The sequence below is a fragment of the Triturus cristatus genome, chromosome 10, assembly GCF_964204655.1.
Source record: "Triturus cristatus chromosome 10, aTriCri1.1, whole genome shotgun sequence".
In the NCBI taxonomy this organism is placed as follows: Eukaryota; Metazoa; Chordata; class Amphibia; order Caudata; family Salamandridae; genus Triturus; species Triturus cristatus.
The window spans coordinates 319,115,453-319,134,609 of record NC_140593.1 but is presented as its reverse complement, the minus strand read 5'-3'; the positions used below and the strand labels follow the sequence as shown (position 1 = coordinate 319,134,609).

The following is a 19,157-nucleotide window of genomic DNA, read 5'->3' as shown; positions in this document are numbered from 1 at the left end:
AAAAAACTAACCAAAGTTATTGAGAATATATTCTAACTACTCCTGTACAAATAGTGCTTCTAGTTCAAAAAATTTATTTATTGCAGCAAAATAGGGTCTGAAAATATCTCTGTGTGAGAGAGATTTGAATAATTACCAAGCAGGAAAGCAAACAATTAAGGAACAGTAAAATCAGAATTTGCATTTGAGTGCACAGGTCACCATTCTTTGGAAGAATCAATGTATGTGACGAGGATCGAAGCAACATGCAGTCCTAATTTACCACTAGTGAATCTATGCAGCTTTTAAAGTAATACTTTGGTATCCAGACATAATGTTCCAGATTCTTTCGGCTATTGTAGAAGGCACTCCTATACATTGTGAATATCATCCTGAAATTCCATGTGTGTCATCTGACTTCTTGCTTCCCCAAAAACAGCACTAAACATCAGACAATCCCACTCATCCTAGCTTTAAACATCATTGTCAACACAGCCCAACCTACAAACAGTGCAACAAGGGGCGCATTGGTTCCTATTAAAAGGCATTAGTCAGGACCACTGTAATTATGTGACAGGGGAGGACCAAATTATGCAGCAGGATTTACTAAATTATGCAAAATGAAATGGCAACTGATGCTGCGTAATGCAGAACATTTTGTGATAGTATTACTTCACTGTTTGGTCATTGGTACACATGTTAACACCATCTAGGCAAAGGGTTCACTCATTAGCACCAGTCTGACACCCAAATATAACAATTAGCAACAAAAAGATGAATAGTCAACGTTTGCAAACGGCCTTCATTTTTAATAACTTTTGATCCATTTGAGCTAGAAATATTTTTATTATTAAAACCTGCAGTGTATGTACCAGATGATGGATTATGTGGCAAATGCAGCAAATCTATAATTACGGGGAAAAAGCATAATACTCAGACAAGTATTCTCAAATGTAGTAACCAATCACTTACAACAATTTTTAGAAAGTGTATTGTTAGGTGGGGTGGGTGGTAGTCCACCAGAAGTAATAATGGCACTATTCTTGTAAACTCAAGCAAAACCCTTAGAATGTGGCCTAGCAGGTTGGGCGGTCGATCTCAAATCTGGGGAACGGGTGTCGAGTCTCGTCAGTGACGTCAACATCCTGTGATTCTGGGCAATTCACTTAATCTCCCCGTGCCTAACAAAAATGAATGTGTCCCTGTGTAACGCAACTGGTGCTCATGTAAAGCGCTCTGATACCCTCCGGTCAAATTTGCGCTAATTAAAACTCTGGAAAAAAAAGAGAAAATAACCCTTGTAGCTATGGCACACAGCAGAAAGGCTTAATTTAAGAAAAACTGTAAAGCATTTAGAAGTACCAATCCAGTTACAAGTCCAAAGCACAACATAATAAAAACCAACTGTGGGCAACTGGTTGTGCTAGATTGGGAAATATTAGGATTTGAAACACCGATCAGGTGCAAGAAAAGGTTTGTCTAAGCGATAACGTTACCTCCTCGATGTCGACATCCTTTGGAGAAAGCAGGCAGTTTGCTGGCACCGAGAAAAGGGCTCCATCATCAATGGACTCCAAAATTGCAACACACTCTTGACAAAATCGTTGGTTAAGGCAGAAAAAGCTGTATCAGGAGATGTTCACGTTTTCGCACATAAAAGGTTTTCAGATGCAATCAGATCCTTGTCGGCGTCTAGAAGGCTGCGCGATGGAGAGGTAGCGGCCTCAGTGCTGACAAAATCTGATGTTGAGTGGAGAAAGTCGCAGGGGCCACAACAAAGTCAGGTTTATCGGTGTTGCACCCTCAGTGGATTAGCAGACAGGTTGGTCACGGTCCCTCAAAGGTTCACCAGGCTAAAAGTTTGTAGAAAGTTTCTAAGTCTCAGTTCTAAGGGATAGGCAGGAAGAGTACACTCTGACACAAGCCAAGGGTTCCAGGACCTAAGAAACTGCACTTGAGGGTCACTCTAACAAAAGTCATCAGCAGGTTCTAGGGCAGATCCAGTTGAACTGGTCAGCTGGGCTCTTACAGAGATATGGGTGTCTGGCAACTTTTGTGTCCTCATAGCTTAACGGGAGGTCAGTCAACTTACCCTGGGAGTCCACTTCCTTGTTCTGGGTACAAGTAGGAGAAGATACAAGTAGGAGAAGATACAAGTCTCAACAGCAGGTGCAGTCCTTCTTTCTTCCACATGTTCAGTAGCATTCTGAAGATGGTGGCCAGGGGTGACACTTGCTCACTCTCTAACCAATGGGGAAAAAGTTTGCAGGTGTAACCATACTGACTGTTGCGGCAGTTCCTGTGTGCCCTACTGCAAACAATCCCTCAGTGTCCCTCTCTACTGAAATCCAACATGGCAGAACCATTTTTCCCCTGTTCAGAGCTCATGTGCCCACCCTATAGGTCTGGCCAAGGAAATGAGCAACCCCTCTTCTGTGGTGACTTAAAAACGGTTCTGGGGGCAGCCCCTCTCACAATGGGATTGGTGCCTGGCTGGCTAGGGGGACAGAGGTGTGGGCAAAAAGCTGTTGGGGCCTTGTCACTGTAAGGACATGTTTTACATTGAAACATTTACATGTCCTACTAATAAATACCATGCATCCCAACTTATTAGGCATTATGGCCCACTTAGGGAGGATTTATTAATGTTTTTAGGAGAGTTTAGGCTGGTTAAAAAGGGTTATGTTGACAGGTCGAATTTGCAGTTTTAAGCCTGATCAGAAAGGCCACAATAGTAGGCCAATTCAAACATGGAGTATCCCTCTTGTCTATCTAGATGAAAGCCCTTTCCCAACTGGATACCCTGTCATTTGTTACTAAAGAAAAAGACTCTAACCCACTCTAGTACTGGCATGCTTCATCATCGGGGAAACCTAGGTCTGTTTGATGTATTTTATTTAGTCTAGGTACCCCGGTCACAGAAATATCTAAAGTGTCCCCTGGAATATGGTCAAGCCCATCCGGGTTTTTCAGGGACCAGGATGAGACACGATCGGTGAGGGTCTTACAAAAAGAAAAATATATTTTTTCTTTTTTTCTTTACAAATAAATGGCAGGGTATCCAGTTGGGAAAAGACTTTCTTCTAGATAGACACAAGGGATACCCCATATTTGATTTAGCATTGATATACTAGGTAGAGTGCATCTCCTGGACCAATTTATTCAAGGTCTCTCCTCCCTCCCCGTAGGTAGGGTTCCACTATGAGCCATCCTTATTAATTGAAGAATTACAGTAGTAGGCCTGCAGACATGTTTTGCACTGTCATTCTAGTGGTGGCAGTATTGTGTACCACAGTTCACTAGTTACATTTGACATACAGGTCTTGAGCACTCTTTTTTACAATATATTAGGGACTTATAGGTTAGTTAAACATGCTAATTAGAAGCATAGCCAATTTCAACAAGTTTTAGGGATCACAGCACATGCACTGGGCACTGGACTGCAGTGTCCTAGTGTGCTGAGCCTAAAAACCAGCAATAAAATCTAGCAAAAAAAGGGGGTGACAATGCAAAAAGGGCATTTTCCTACACATGCCTACCCCTCAAATCTGCCTTGAATAGGACTGCTACTCTATAAAGCTCAGCCTTAGCCATTACCATGGCCCATGGGGAACCCTTGTCATCTGCCACCCCCACCAGGATAAAGCTAACCCTAGCCTACCTACAAAGGCAACCCGGCATGTGAACTGCACCACTATAGCTCACAAGGTGATGTGGCTCACATTGCCTCCAAGGCCAGGCTTCTGTCCCCAAGTGAGGGCCGGTGCTGCCCCAAATGTACGTAATCAGTAAAGGCCACAGACACCTGCCAGTGTCAGGAACAAGGCCCCTAGCCATACACTGAAAGGGGAAGGTCCAATGTGCTGCCTGCAGTAGTCCTAACTTCCAGCATAGGGGCTGGCAAGGAGTCAACCACTTACTCCTGAGATAATTTTGACCTCTTAAGTTTCTCAGAGTGGGGGCTAAACCTCTGGTTGCAGGTACCGTCCTTAAACTCTCAACTCTGCCCTCGCAGGGTTTGCACCCAAAGAATGAGCAGATACCTGGCAGGCCAGAACTTCTAGGATAGACACACAGTCCCCCTCAAGGGTGACCCACTCTGGTAGTGTCCTAATGGAGTCTGAAACAAATGCCTTGGCTCCTGTCGCTGTGACAGTGCAGGCAGAACCACTAGGTCATTAGTGGCCTCATCAGTGTAAGTCTGGGGGTCCTCTGCTGTCAGAGCAGGTAACCCATGGCTCTTTGGTCTTCAACTATGGGGGACCCCTTTTCCTATAATGCCAGTCTGCTGGTTTTTTCCAGTCAGAGCAGGTAACTAATGGCTCTTTGGTTCTCAACTATGGGGGGCCTCCTTCTTCTCCTACCATTTCCTCTTCTTTAGGGCCTCTCTACTTTTCTCTTAGGGATCATACACCCAGAAATCTGGGTTTTTGGGGCACCTTGGGTAGCTGCCACACCTAGCTTTTTTTTCGCTTTTGGGATCTCAGTGCCAATGATGCACGTCTTGGTGTAGGTCAGCACAGATAATTTCTCTCCTCTCAGCAAGTACCCAAGTCATTCTAGAGATGCTAAGGCTACAGGGCTGTCAGTTTCCCACCCATGGGCATTCCTTATCCTGCAACCCTCTCTTGGCAGAAACTTATTTGGGGGAACCAGCCTTTCCAAGACCATGGTCTGACTGGCATCCGTATCCTTCAGAGCAGCTTCAGGTATCACACTCACTGTGATGCTGTGGAAATGATTCCTACCACCCTCAGGGATCACCAGTGTACCTTCTGTATCCTTTTCCCAACTAAAGGCTATTATAAGGCCTTTCCTGGGAAATACTCCCCAAAGCTAAACTAGTCACTCCTGTGGAGTGCCCACCAGGTTTAGCCTTTGGTGGGGGCCATGAGGAATAACCCGTTCTGATCCATGGCAGGTGACAGTTATTAGCACCTACCCCTCTCAAAGGATTCTTTACCCCTAGGTTCCAGGAATGGTTTGGGACTCTCCCCTTCTCAGATAGTAGGCGCCTAAGGTGTTTTTTTAGGCTTGTTGCTCTACTTCCTTACCTTGTGTGAGCTTGGTTTCTTCTTGGTATTACTCTCCTGGTATCTGTTGCACACCCTAGTCCAGTTTAGTCAGCTTGAAGTCCACTCGGTGCTGGTGCACCTCTGAAGAACAATTACTAAAGATGTGCCCTGACATAACAAAACTGTACAGCCCATCATAAGTGTCAACTGCACTCCCATTCACTCAGTGATTTAATTGAGATCTCCTCTAAATCTGCCCAAGTGTGTTGTAATTCCTTGTGTGAGCATCGGAATTTCTTCCTGTAATATTCATTTGTAAGACCAAATATCTGCACTAGCGCATCTTTCATGTGAGCGTATCAGTCAGTTAGCCATTTCTCTAAAGTCAGGAGCATATCCAGTCCCAGTGTAGGTACTAACTTCCACAATAATGTGCTCCGGTGCTTCTGGTCCACTCTGTGCATTCTCAAAGCGGTTTCATAGGAGGCAAACCATTTGTCAATGTCATCCCTCATCACAAAGCTAGGCAATACCTTTTTAGGCAAGTGAGGGGAGTGCGCCCCCTATAGACACTCACCATTGCTGCTACCATCTTCACTGGACATAAGGCCGTGTCTGGCATTCTTCTCCTTTAAGGCCAGTGCTAGGGGAGTCAGCTTGGCTTGAAGCTCCCTCTCCAACTGCTTGTCATGAAACTCCATTCAGTGGACAGCCAGTTGTGAGGTGCTTAGGCTGTGAGCCCCTTCACTTCCCACCCTGGAAAGTGCACTTTTGGGACCATATTACACAAAGTGCCCTGGGGGTGCAATAGGCGTTTGTGCCCACTTAGTGTGCCCCGGGGCACTTTGGTGATACCAATAATCACTTACTGCACCCACCTGCAAGGGAATCTCTAATCATCTTTAAAAGTGCAGGCTGGCTGCCTCCTGCACTGTGAAAACACAGCCGCTCCGTTTTTGTCACATGAATGTGCTGCACCCCAGGCCAGCATGAGTTCACGGCTGCCCTGAGGGCAGCGCATCCATCATAATATGGCGCATTATCCTTCATTGCGCTGGGTGCACCTTTTTAAAAGGCGCACCCAGCGCAATGCAGGGAAATGCGCTGCATGTATAATGTGGTCTCAGAAGCTTTATTGAGACAAAGCATTCTCTCCTTCTACCCCTCCTGGGGATTCATCACTGGCACTCATTTAGCTAATGCAGTTGCAGAGACTGGAAGCATGTCCAGACCTTTTAGCAAGGGATTCATGCCTTAGCTTTGTCTACCCGATTGGAAGAATAAGTGGACACTTGAATAGTATGCTGTATTGAAAACATAAAGTTATACCAGATATACACATCTAGTCCAATAGGGAGTGAATTCAATATTAAGACAGCTTGTCCTAATGAGACCCTGCAAATAATCCTAGGCTCAAAAACATTGCCATAAAAAATTCCTTGTTCTACATGTTGGAATTTATTAAGGGAATAAATGTGAATACTAACGGGCTTCAATTGATTGCTCTTTATGACCAAGGATTCTATAATATGAACTGTTGTTTTACTATGTACGTAGTTACTGGTTTTCACCTTGCTCACACATTGGCCATATGCACTACTCTCTGGTTTTTTACAAGTGAAATGTCCAACTAACTATAATGTCCCTGAAACCTATGATTTTTTCAGTGAATTTCTGTGGGGTTTTTTTAAGGCTAATTTCTAACTATAACATCCCTGAAACCTATGGTTCTTTCATTGAATTTCAAAGGTTCTTTAAGGTTAATTTCTAACTATAACGTCCCTGAAAGCTATGGTTTTTTCAGTGAATTTCAAAGGTTTTTTAAATGATCATTTCTAACTATAACGTCCCTGAAACCCATGTTTTTTTCAGTGAATTTCAAAGGTTTTTTAAATGATAATTTCTAACTATTATGTCCCTGAAACTTATAGTTTTTTTAATGAATTTCTAAGGTTTTTTAAATGCTAATTTCTAACTGCACCTACAGAGATAGGACATGTGAAGAAAGAGGAAGAAAGATGCAGAAAGAAGCAAGAGAAATGCAGAAAGAGGCAACAAAAGTCCAGAAAGACAAAGAAAAGTGCAGAAAGAAGTAAGATATATGAATAAAGAACCAACAAAGGTGCAGAAAGAGGCCTTGTTTCCAAGTCATCCTGTGCCCCCAACATTTACTGACAGGTACTGGTGGTAACTGACTCGGACTAACCAGGCCCGGAGCCAGTGCTATGCTGAAACACACTAAGAATACAGTGAAAAAAACTACATACACTAGGGTACACTATGGGTTGACGTATCCCTGTGTTTGGCATTACCTCCCCTGTAATGCCCTAGTACAGAATAGGGCAGGGGGATTAAAAGTACCTCTAACTCAGAGGTGCCGAAAGAGGCAAGAGAGGTGCATAAACAGGCAGGAAAGGTGCAGAAACAGGGAACAGAGGTGCAGAAAGAAGCAAGAGAGGTGCAGAAAGAGAAAAGAGGGGTGCAGAAAGGGGCAAGAGATCTGTAGAAAAAAGCAACAGAGGTGCTGAAAGAGGCAAGTGAGGTGCAGAAAGAAGCAATACAGGTGTAGAAAGAGGCAATAGAAGTGCAGAAAGAAGCAACAGAGGTGCAGAAAGAGGAAAGAGGGGTGCAGAAAGAGGCACGAGCAGTGCAGAAATAACCAAGAGAAGTGCAGAAAGAAGCAACAGTGGTGCAAAAGGAGGCACAAGGGGTGCAGAAAGAACCAAGAGAAGTGCAGAAAGAAACAACAGAGGTGCTGAGAGAGGCACAAAGGGTGCAGAAAGAGGCAAGAGAAGTGCAGAAAGAAGCAACATAGGCACAGAAAGACGCAAGAGTGGTGCAGAAAGAGGGAAGAGAGGTGTAGAAAGAGGCAAGAGAGTTGCATAAATAGGGAAGAGGGGTGTAGAAAGAGGTAGGAGGGGTGCAGAAAGAATTAACAGATGTGCAGAAAGAGATAAGAGAATTGCTGAAAGAAGCCACAGAGGTTTAGAAAGACGCAAGAGAAGTGCAGAAAGGGGCAAGTGAGGCACAGAAAGAAGCAAGAGTAGTGCAGAAAGAACCAGCAGAGGTGCAAAAAGAGGCAAGAGGGGTAAAGAAAGAGGTAGGAGGGGTGCACAAAGAGGTAAGAGAGGTACAGAAAGAGGCCGGAAGAGTGCAAAAAGAAGGACGAGAAGTGCAGAAAGAGGCAAGAGAGCTGCTGAAAGAAGCAACAGAGGTGTAGAAAGAAGCAAGAGAAGTGCAGAAAGAGACAAGGGAAGTGCAGAAAAAAGCAAGGGCAGTGCAGAAAGAACCAACAGAGGTGCTAAAAGAGGCGTGAAGGGTGCAGAAAAAGCAAGGGAAGTGCAGAAAGAGATAACAGAGGTATAGAAAGAGGCAAGAGATGTGCAGAAACAGGCAGGAAAGGTGCAGAAACTGGGAACAGGGGTGCAGAAAGAGCAAAGAGAGGTGCAGAAAGAGAAAAGGGTGCAGAAAGGGGCAAGAGGTCTGCAGAAAAAAGCAAAAGAGGTACTGAAAGACGCAAGTGAGGAGCAGAAAGAGGCAATAGAAGTGCAGAAAGAAGCAACAGAGGTGCTGAAAGAGGCAAGAGAGGTGAAAAAAAGAAGCAAGAGAAGTTCAGAAAGAGGCAATAGAAGTGCAGAAAGAAGCAACAGAGATGCAGAAAGAGGCAAGGGGGGTGCAGGAAGAAGAGAGAGAAGTACAGAAAGAAGAACAAGAGGTGCTCAAAGATGCAAAAGGGATGCAGAAAGAGGCAAGAGCAGTGCAGAAAGAACCAAGAGAAGTGCAGAAAGAAGCATCAGAGGTGCAAAAAGAGGCACGAGGGGTTCAGAAAGAAGGAAGAGAAGTGCAGAAAGAAGCAACAGAGATGCTGAAAGAGGCACGAAGGGTGCAGAAAGAAGCAAGAAAAGTGCAGAAAGAAGCAACCGAGGTATAGAAAGAGACAAGAGTGGTGCAGAAAGAGGGAAGACAGGTATAGAAAGAGGCAAGAGAATTGCACAAATAGGGAAGAGGGGGATGCAGAAAGAGGCAGGAGGTGTGCAGAAAAAAGGCAAGAGAGGTGCAGAAAGAAGCAAGTGAAATGCAGAAAGAGGCAAGAGCGGTGAATAAAGTCACAAGAGAGGTACAGAAACAAGCAAGAGAAGTGCAGAAAAGGCAAGAGAATTGCTGAAAGAAGCAACAGTGGTTTAGAAAGAAGCAAGAGAAGTACAGAAAGAATCAACAGAGGTGCAAAAAGAGGCAAGAGTGGTGCAGAAAGAGGGAAGAGAGGTGTAGAAAGAGGCAAGAGAGTTGCACAAATAGGGAAGAGGGGTGCAGAAAGAGGCAGGAGGGGTACAAAAAGAAGCAACAAAGGTGCCGAGGCAAGAGAGGTGCAGAAAGGAGCAAGTGAAGTGCAGAAAGAAGCAAGAGAGGTGCAGAAAGATGTAAGAAAGGTACAGAAACAAGTAAGAGAAGTACAGAAAGAGGCAAGTGAGGTACAGAAAGAAGCAAGAGCACTGCAGAAAGAATCAACAGAGGTGCAAAAAGAGGCAAGAGTGGTGCAGAAAGAGGGAAGAGAGGTGTAGAAAGAGGCAAGAGAGTTGCACAAATAGGGAAGAGGGGTGCAGAAAGAGGCAGGAGGGGTACAAAAAGAAGCAACAAAGGTGCCGAGGCAAGAGAGGTGCAGAAAGGAGCAAGTGAAGTGCAGAAAGAAGCAAGAGAGGTGCAGAAAGATGTAAGAAAGGTACAGAAACAAGTAAGAGAAGTACAGAAAGAGGCAAGAGAGGTGCAGAAAGAAGCAAGAGCAGTGCAGAAATTACGAACAGAAATGCAAAAAGAGGCAAGAGGGGTGCAGAATAAGGTAGGAGGGGTGCAGAAAGAGGCAAGAGAGGTACAGAAAGAAGCAGGAGGGGTGCGGAAAGAAGCAAGAGCAGTGCAGAAAGAACCAACAGAGGTGCTGAAAGAGGCAAGTGAGATACTGAAAGAAGCAAGAGATCTGCAGAAAAAAGCAACAGAGATGCTGAAAGAGACAAGTGAGGTGCAGAAAGAAGCAAGAGAGGTGCAGAAAGAAGGAAGAGAAGTGCAGAAAGACGCAAAAAGGGTGCAGAAGGACATAAGAGGGATACAGAAAAAGGAAAGAGAGGTGCAGAATAAGGTAGGAGGGATGCACAAAGAGGCAAGGGAGGTAGAGAAAGAGACAAGAGGGGTGCTGAAAGAAGTAAGAAAAGTACAGAAAGAGACAAAACAACAGCATTACAGAAAGAACCAACAGAGGTGCTGAAAGAGGCAGGAGGGGTGCAGAAAGAAGTAAGAAAAGTACAGAAAGAGACATGAGAATTGCTGAAAGTAGCAACAGGGGTGTAGAAAGAAGCAAGAGTTGTGCAGAAAGAGGCAAGTGAGGTGCAGAAAGAAGCAAGAGCAGTGTAGAAAGAACCAACAGAGGTGCTGAAAGGCAAGTGAGGTACAGAAAGAACCAAAATATCTGTAGAAAAAAGCAACAGGGATGCTGAAAGAGGCAAGTGAGGTGCAGAAAGAAGGAAGAGAAGTGCAGAAAGAAGCACAGAGGTGCAGAAAGAGGCAAAAAGGGTGCAGAAATACATAAGAGGGATTCAGAAAAAGGCAAGAGAGGTGCAGAATAAGGTAGGAGGGATGCACAAAGAGGCAAGGGAGGTAGAGAAAGAGACAAGAAGGGTGCTGAAAGAAGTAAGAAAAGTACAGAAAGAGACAAAACAACAGCATTACAGAAAGAACCAACAGAGGTGCTGAAAGAGGCAAGTGAGGTGCAGAAAGAGGCAAGAGATCTGCAGAAAAAAAAACAGAGGTGCTGAAAGAGGGGCAAGTGAGGTGCAGAAAGAAGCAAGAGGTACAGAAAAAAGGAAGAGAAGTGCAGAAAGAAGTAACAGAGGTGCTGAAAGAGGCAAAAAGGGTGCAGAAAGACATAAGAGGGACACAGAAAAAGGCAACAAACATGTAGAAAGAGGGAAGAGAGGTGCAGAAAGTACAAGAGACTTGCAGAAAGAGGCAAGAGAAGTACAGAAAAAGCAAAAGAAAGAAATGTGCAGAAAGAAGAAACAGAAATGCAGAAAGAGGCAAGAGAGGCGCAGAAGGAAGCAAAAGTGCCTTGCACACCATTAGTACCAATTTAACACCCACATTTAGCAATAAGTAACAGGTGACCATTCTAGGTTTGCAAAGGGCCTTCCACCACGCTGTAACACTTGATGCTGCATTTTTGGTAACGTTTGAGCCGATTGAGTTAGAAGCAAGGTTTTTTTTTTTGCTCTAATCTGCAGATTAGGGAGCAGATGATAAATTATGTGGCTAATGCCGAAAATGTTTAATTGTGCGAATGTCGGTGCAGCCAAACAGTCGCATAATTCCAGTGGCCCTGCTCATACCTCTGACTAGGTCCACAAGTGCTCCTCAGTGATTCCTTCTTTTTTTCGTCTCACTGAGATCATAGTTGAGCTTCTATGGAAAAGAGGAAGACTAAACCTGAGGTTACCACTCGACAACATAGACTACCATACCACATAATTACTTTCCATAACACATAATCCCACTCTACATAATTCCTATACACTAAATACCACATACTTTCTATCCACATAATTTAACTGCACAACATACCACATAATTCCACTGCACACAACGTACATCCACTCCACTCCAAAAAACATTAGTAAAAAACATTTACATTTACAACGCCAATAGCCCAAACTCTCGCAAATGTGAAACGTATTACATTGCAAACACTTCTTTAACTTGCAGAGTGGTGGAGAAAGGGTGCTGGGCCTTCAACCAGCGCTCAGGAATTCCGCTGCATCGGATTTACAGGAGGTACCAGAACGGCTGCTTGGCCCCGAAAGTCCCTCAGGATTAAAGTGGACTTCATCCCCTATCCTGTAGTCTGCCAGGAGGCATGTTTGTAGAGTGGTGACGAAAGGGGGATGGCCTCAGAAGACGTCTTAGCAATCCTACTGTGTGGGACTTACTGAAGGTAACAAGAGGGGTACTTGGCCACCAAGGACATCCTTGGGGGCCAACTACCCCTCCTATTTTATTTATTTATTTATTTATTTTAATTTTTAGGGCGCAACAGCTACCCAAAAAGGGTTTCCCGGCGCCAAGCGGACTAGGTGTAGCTAAAGGCAGTAGTAGAAGGAGTTACTGGTTAAATAACCAGGTCTTGAGGGATCTGTGGAAGCGTGTGTAAACAGTCTCTTTGCGTATGGCGAGAGGAAGGGTGTTCCACAGTGATGGACCTAGGTAAGCAAAAGATCTTCCCCCCATCCTGGATAGTTTGAACCTTGGTACTGTGAAATATTCGAGAGTGGTAGATCGTAGATGGCGGGTGGGGGCATAGGGACGGACGAGGGAGTTCAGATACTGTGGTGCTGTTCCCATTTTGATCTTGAACATATAGCTCAGGGTTTTAAACTTAATGCGGGTCTCCACCCTGAGCCAATGTAGGTCACGGATGTAGCCAGATATCGGGGTGGCCTTGGTAACCTTGCAAAGTAATCTTGCTGCAGTGTTCTGTACTAACTGCAGTCGTCGGGTCACTGCTTTGTTTGAGCCAAGATAAAGGATGTTTCCATAGTCCAGCCGAGAGGTGATGAGGGCATGGACCACTGTTTTCTGGGTGTCCCCTGGCAGCATCCAGATGATCTTCCTGAGCCATTTCAAGATGGTAAAGCAGATGGCTGTGACCTTTACTGCCTGATGGTGCATGGTTAGAGAGTCATCAATAGTTATCCCTAGATTACGGACATGGCTGGAGGGTTTGGGGAGGGCGCCCATCTCCGCAGGCCAATGTAGTGGGCCCCACAGATCTTTATTTTTGCCTAGGACGAGGACTTCCATCTTATCATTATTTAATTTCAGGTGATTGCGGTTCATCCATGTAGCAATTTTCCCTAGGCCTGTCTGAAGAAGGGATGTCGAGCCGGGGTCAGTGCTGGAGAGGGAAAAGATGATCTGGGAGTTGTCTGCATACGTAAAAAGAGTTAGGCCTGCTTGTTCTGCTATGTCTGCAAGAGGCCTGACATATACATTGAAAAGAAGAGGGCTAAGGATGGAGCCCTGGGGTACACCATAGGGTGACGGGTAAATGTTGGAAGTAGCTGTGACAGAGAAGATCTGGAAAGTGCGGTTGGCTAAAAAAGAAGTAATCCAGTCCAAGGCTGAGCCACAGATGCCCAAGGACCTCAGTGTGTTGATTAGGACTGAATGGGAGATAGTGTTGAAAGCCGCACTAAGGTATAGCAGTATCAGTGCGACTGTGTCACCGGTATCGAGATGATGGCGCAACTTCTCTGTGACCCCCAACAGTGTGGTTTCCTTGGAGAATCTGGTTCTAAAGCCGGATTGAGAGGGGTGGAGGATTTTGTGAGTTTCGACAAACTGGGAGAGATGGGAGTGAATGTGTTTCTCAAGAATTTTAGAGAAGGCAGGCAGGAGTGAGATAGGCCTATAATTAGAGAGGACACTAGGGTGGCAGAGGGTTTTTTCAGGAGAGGGGTTACCATGGCGTGTTTCCAATGCCCAGGGAGTGTGGATTCAAGCAGGGAAGAATTTAGAGCATTCAGGATGACGGACAGATGAGAGAGGTCCAGCTGTTTTAGTGTGGAGATTGGCAGGGGATCCTTCGGGGATCCGGATTTGACTTTTCCAAGAATGGTTTTCAAAGAGTCTAGGTCAAGAGGGGCCAAGAGACTTGCTGTGGAACCGTTTGGGGAGGAACAGTGAGGTGTGGTAAGGGTAAGGTCTGGGGTATGATGATGGATTGAGACTGTGGGGTTTGCTTATATGTGAGTTAGCAATTTCTAAATAAATGTTCTCTATTTTTTGCGTGAAAAATTGGGCAAGATCGTCACATTGACGTTTCGTTAAAGGCAGAGGCTTTGCTAGGGTCTCAGAGCCGGCAAGCTCTTTAACTAGGCCAAAAAGTGTTCTTGAACAGTTTGTAGCGTCCAAGATGGTTTTGGAGACAAAGCTAGTCCTAGCGGAGTTACAGTTGTTGTGGTATAATTTTAATTCTTTTTTTGCATAAAAATTTGGAACCAGGTGTGTAGTCTCTCCTCCATCTCCGTTCCAAGGTTTTACATTTAGATTTCTCAGCCTTTAGTGCTTCGTTAAACCAAGGGGCTGGAGGTCGATGGTTATTTAGTTTTTTATTTTTGAGGGGGAGGCAAGAGTCAAGAGCATCTAAAAGCCAATCGTATATGTTTCCTGAACGCACGTATACCGTTGAATCGGATGTGGGTGGGTTGGCGCATAGGAGCTTGTTGAGGACATTTATGTTCAGTTGTTTCCAGTCTATTTTGGGGACCTTACGGGAGGGGAAAAAAGGGGTAGGGGAGAAAAGGGGCGTTAGGCAGAATTTGGATATAAAGTGATCTGACCAGCATATGGGCGCTGCAGGGGCACAGTGGATGTGAGGAAGGCTCGAAAAGATGGGGTCAAGCAGGTGGCCGGCACTGTGAGTGGGGCCTGTATTTAGTAGGTTAATATTCATAGCTGCAAGGTCAGAAATTAAGTTGCTGCAGGTAGACTTAGGGGATCGTCAAGATGTAGGTTTAAGTCGCCTAGGACTGAGAAATTCTTGGAATTTAAAAGGAAAGGGGTTATAAGGTTGGGAAAAGATGTGGCCCAAAACTAAAACACCGGAAAGTGTGAAATTGGGGTTGAGAGATATTTTAAATAGGGCGGCTTCGCAATTGGGAAAGTCTAACGGATCAAATTTGCATTGAAAAACATTTTTTAAAATGATGACTATCCTCCCCCCACTTTTTGTCACTCTGTCCTTCCTGACAATGGCATAATTGGGAGATAATGCTGCTGCTACATCTGGGCCGGCACTCTCATGGAGCCAGGTCTCTGTGAGGAACAAAGCGTCAGGTTGTTCGTCTAGAAGAAGGTCAAGGATCTCCATTTTATGCTTGGGGAGTGATCGGCAATTTAGACTGAGGAAAGTAAAATCTTTGAAGGGTTGGACTGACGAGTGAGGGTTGGATCTAGTACCTGGAGAGGTGCGGAGGAGGGACTGTGAAGTGACAGGGGCAAAGTTGCAGCAGGGACAGACCTCCTCAGTTAGGCTATCTGCAGTGAACCGGGTGCATTTTGGGTTGACTGGGGGGTGTAGAGGTAGGAATTGTTCAGAAGAGAGATTGAGCCGATTTGTGCACTTTTGACCAGGGGTCGTGGCCCCTGGCCCCATTTGGGTGCAGACGGGCACAGACGGACTTGTCTTTGGCGCACCGGCGGCGCGCCCGCTGCACGGGAGAAATGGCATTGGTTTCAAGTAGCTCTAGGTCACGTGAACATCAGAGTACCTCCTCCCCCAAGCCTGAGCAGCTGAGAGCAATCAAGGAATGTGTGCACATGCCCACACCCTCCACAACAATCAGGGTAGAAGCCCTGCGATGGACCGAGGTGAGAGCGCGAATTACCACAAAGTGCAATTTAAAATGCTGAGTGAGGTATGAGGTTATTTTAAAACAAAGAAAAGAGATTCGTATTTTTTTTTAAATCGCCAGAGCGCTACAATTAGACAGCAGCAAGACTCCGCTGTGCTTTCAGGATCTCACCCTTCAATTACTGCGTGCGTCCGCTGCATGGGAGAAATGGCTTTGGTTTGAAGTAGAGAGGAGCTCTAGGTCACGTGACCGTCGGAGCGCCGCCTCCCCCAAGCCTGAGCAGCAGAAAACAATCAAGGAATGCGTGCACACGCCCACACCCTCCACAACAATCAGGGTAGAAGCCCTGCAGTGGACCGAGGTGAGAGCGCGAATTACCACAAAGTGCAATTTGTGGCAATTTACCTCCAGTAAGTACCACACAGCAGGATTGCTAAGTTCTCATAACAGGCCATGCCCCCTTTGCCCACCACTCTGCAAACGTGCTCCCTGGTGCGCTCTTGGATGAGGATTGAAATGCCCTTCACTGCTGGGGATCCTTTAGGGGCCAACAAGCCTACCTCTTGCCTCCAGTAAGCCCCACTCTGCAAACATGCTCCCTGGTGCGTTCTAAGTTGGGGGATTAATTCCCCTTGAATACTAGCCCACCAGTCACCTCCAGTAAGAGCCACACAGCTGGTGTGCAGAGAGGTAGTCCGAGGCCACGCCCCCTTTTTACACCACTCTGCAAATGTGCCTCTTGGTGCGCTGCTGCTCAGGGGATGAAGTCCACTTGTGTCCTGAGGTCCTCAATTTAGAATTCCCCCCCGGAACCTGGCCCATCCGGGGGCTTTTTAACAAAGCGCGGTAGACCGCACTTTAATTTTAAAATAATTTCGTCCGGATTCGTGCACCCAGCGTGAATTCGGGCGAATTATTTTTTAAAAAAATGCTTTTTTGGGCTCAGATATCGATATTTTTTATTTTTTTAATTTCTCAGCAACTACTGAACAGATTTACACCATTTAAAGAAAAGGTCGCTTTCTGAAACAAGAGCTACCTGTTTGCCAAATTTGGTGTAATTCCGTTCAGCAGTTCGGGCTGTAGCCTGTTCCAAAATGTCCTATGGAAATTAACATTGGGAAAACGCAGTTTGGACCCCACTTTTTTCTCAGGCCCCCACTTGACAAATTACCCCGAAACTTTCAAGACAGAAGCTGACCGGACCGTGCCATTAGTTTTGAAAATTTCGCAAAGATTCATCAAACGGTGCCAAAGATATTGGCAAAAAAAAAGATTTTTTTTAATAGAAACAAGGTCCTAACTATAACTACCTACTGGCGACCACCAGTAGGTAATAGATATATAAGAGTCAAGCATCAAATTGCTGTTGGTCCATTTATATATATATATATATAGTTATATAGTTACTTAAAAATCGAAAGGTTAATCTAATATAATATTAGGTGTGATAAAAATATCTTTTCAACCCAGGAAATTTACTGAAAAAAGCAAAGGTTAAGGTCAAGTTATAGTTAGGTGAATTTGTCAGAGTCAACATCAATGTTTTTAACAAAACAAAACACAGATATTTACCAGTCATAGTTAGCAGAACTATCTATAACTTACGCCCCCGCAATGTACTCCTTATGACCTTACATATGACATCACTCCTGACATGTTCTATGACATCATTTATGACATTACTGATTACACCTCACATATCCTTTAGCGGCTCAGGGAGGAGGAGGGCTCGCGTCCCCCTCCCAATAAAAATGTTTTTTTGTCCCCGGGGACAGGTTCCGGGGCTTATATTAAAAGAAATACGGCCTAGCCACCATTTCTTTTCTGATCCCAAATTATTGTCCTTATTTGTCTTTTTGGCCCAAGGCAGGGTCCCTCTGTGTCCCCCTATAGGGTCTAGGGAATTGGGGAATCCCTACCCTACCTATGTATCTTTTTTTACACAACTTCAGGATGGAGGACTAAGTCCCTGAGTCCTGTAATGGCTGCCAACAACATTTTTCTCAAGTTGCTGGCAGCCAACCAGAGCACTCACTCTCGAGGGAGTCTGACCGCTACTGCAGCAAGATGGCCCCAGGGAAATAAAGCTCCCTGGATCAATCAGAACACTCTATTTTTAAATTGGCACTCCCATAAGTGTTTCCGGGACAATTGCGAGCCCAACTGCTAAAATATAAAAGTATGCTTCCCCATTAATATCTCGAAAACTTTTGAACCGATTTACACCAAATCAGAATAAGCACAATCGGCGGACCAAGATCTAGCTTCCTGACGAATTTGGTGTAATTCTATTTATCAGTTTTTGCAGTAGCCTTGTATAAAAAAATCTATGGCACATGCAAAAGGATTTTGTGCTTTGCGACCCCCCTTTTATCTTGGCCCCTGCTTGACAGATCCCCCAAAACTTTCCAGCAAGGAGCTGAGGTGGATGAACTTATGTTTTGGAAAGTTTTGTGAAGATTCATCAGATGGGGCCACAGTAATTATCAAACCAAAAAATGCTCTGTCTATGGAAAAGCTGACCTAAAAATAACGACCTAGTGGTGACTGTTACTAGGAGAGATATATATATATATATTACCATATGAGTGCTCAACACTTGAGGGTGCACTCGGGAGACTGCAATCTTTTTCTGCATAACTTCTCTCCATGTTACTCAGAGTTCCAGACGCAAATGCCACACACCATTCATCCTTTCTACATCTTTGACCCAATACTCCTCCAACACCATGCAAACTGGCATCCACAGTTATAATGCAAACCTTGTTCAAATAAAGCACTTTGAGTGTAGGCGCTTGTGAAAGTTTTTTCTTTGATTAGTTGATTGTCTCCATACTGTTGCACACAATAATCTTCAGTAATAATAGTCCATGGCAAACCAGAATCTGCTATCAATTCCACCTCTACATTCAATATCCGAACAACGTACTTGGGAGACCCCATAGAACCCTCCTTCTCCATATATCTTCTAAAATCCCTGGTAGATAGTACTATGCCAATTGCCTCCATCTTCTCCACTGTGGTTAAAGTCCTCACTCACACACAACACTTTCCCTTTGACATTGTTGCTACTACTCCTTTTCTTGCAGTCCCCACACGCTTCGATATTTGCACATTTTATTGGCAGTATTTAGGGGTGGTTTAAGAAGACATGGGCTCCAATTAGCAGTAGCCAATAGTAGCAGCTGTTACTCCTGGCTTGTACTCTACTATCTCAGGAAATACCCTTGCTTCTCCTGATCTTAGCATTGAGGAAAGAAGCAGGAAAAGAGCTCTTAGAGTCATGTGTAACTGCTGTATGTGTGTGTAGCCCCCACTCCATGTCATTGACATACACCTTTTGCACCAACTGGAAGAATGTAGAGGGACTAATTGTGGGACACAGTAAAAAGCCAGCGATGTTGTCAGAGGTCAAGGAGCATGTGATGTCACTGCTGTTACCCGTAGCATTTGTCAGTTTCCATAGGAGTAGCCTTGTAGTTAAAGTCTTCTGGTAAATTAAACAGATGTTGGCAGGAAAACATATTCAATGATACTATGAAGGTACAGGGGTCACTTCTTTCATTAAAAAACCCTAACTAGAGTTCCACTTTATCCTAATTTAGAATGTGTTCTTTTAATATTCCTGCGAGCTCAGCGGATTAGTCTGAAACAACATAAAGCCCTTGGCTGGTAAATTTCCCTCGTTGTTACCACAATAGTGTGGTGGTGTAACTTTTAAAGATCTCTTCAGTACAAGCATGAGCAGAGTACTCAAAAAGGAGTG

General features: G+C 44.8%; 1 protein-coding gene across 1 annotated transcript in view; it reads right to left on the bottom strand.

Annotated features, from left to right (window-relative positions):
• Positions 1–19,157, bottom strand: part of PTER (phosphotriesterase related) — a 267,947-nt gene that overhangs the window by 2,290 nt on the left and 246,500 nt on the right. The gene's annotated exons all lie outside the window — the stretch shown is intronic.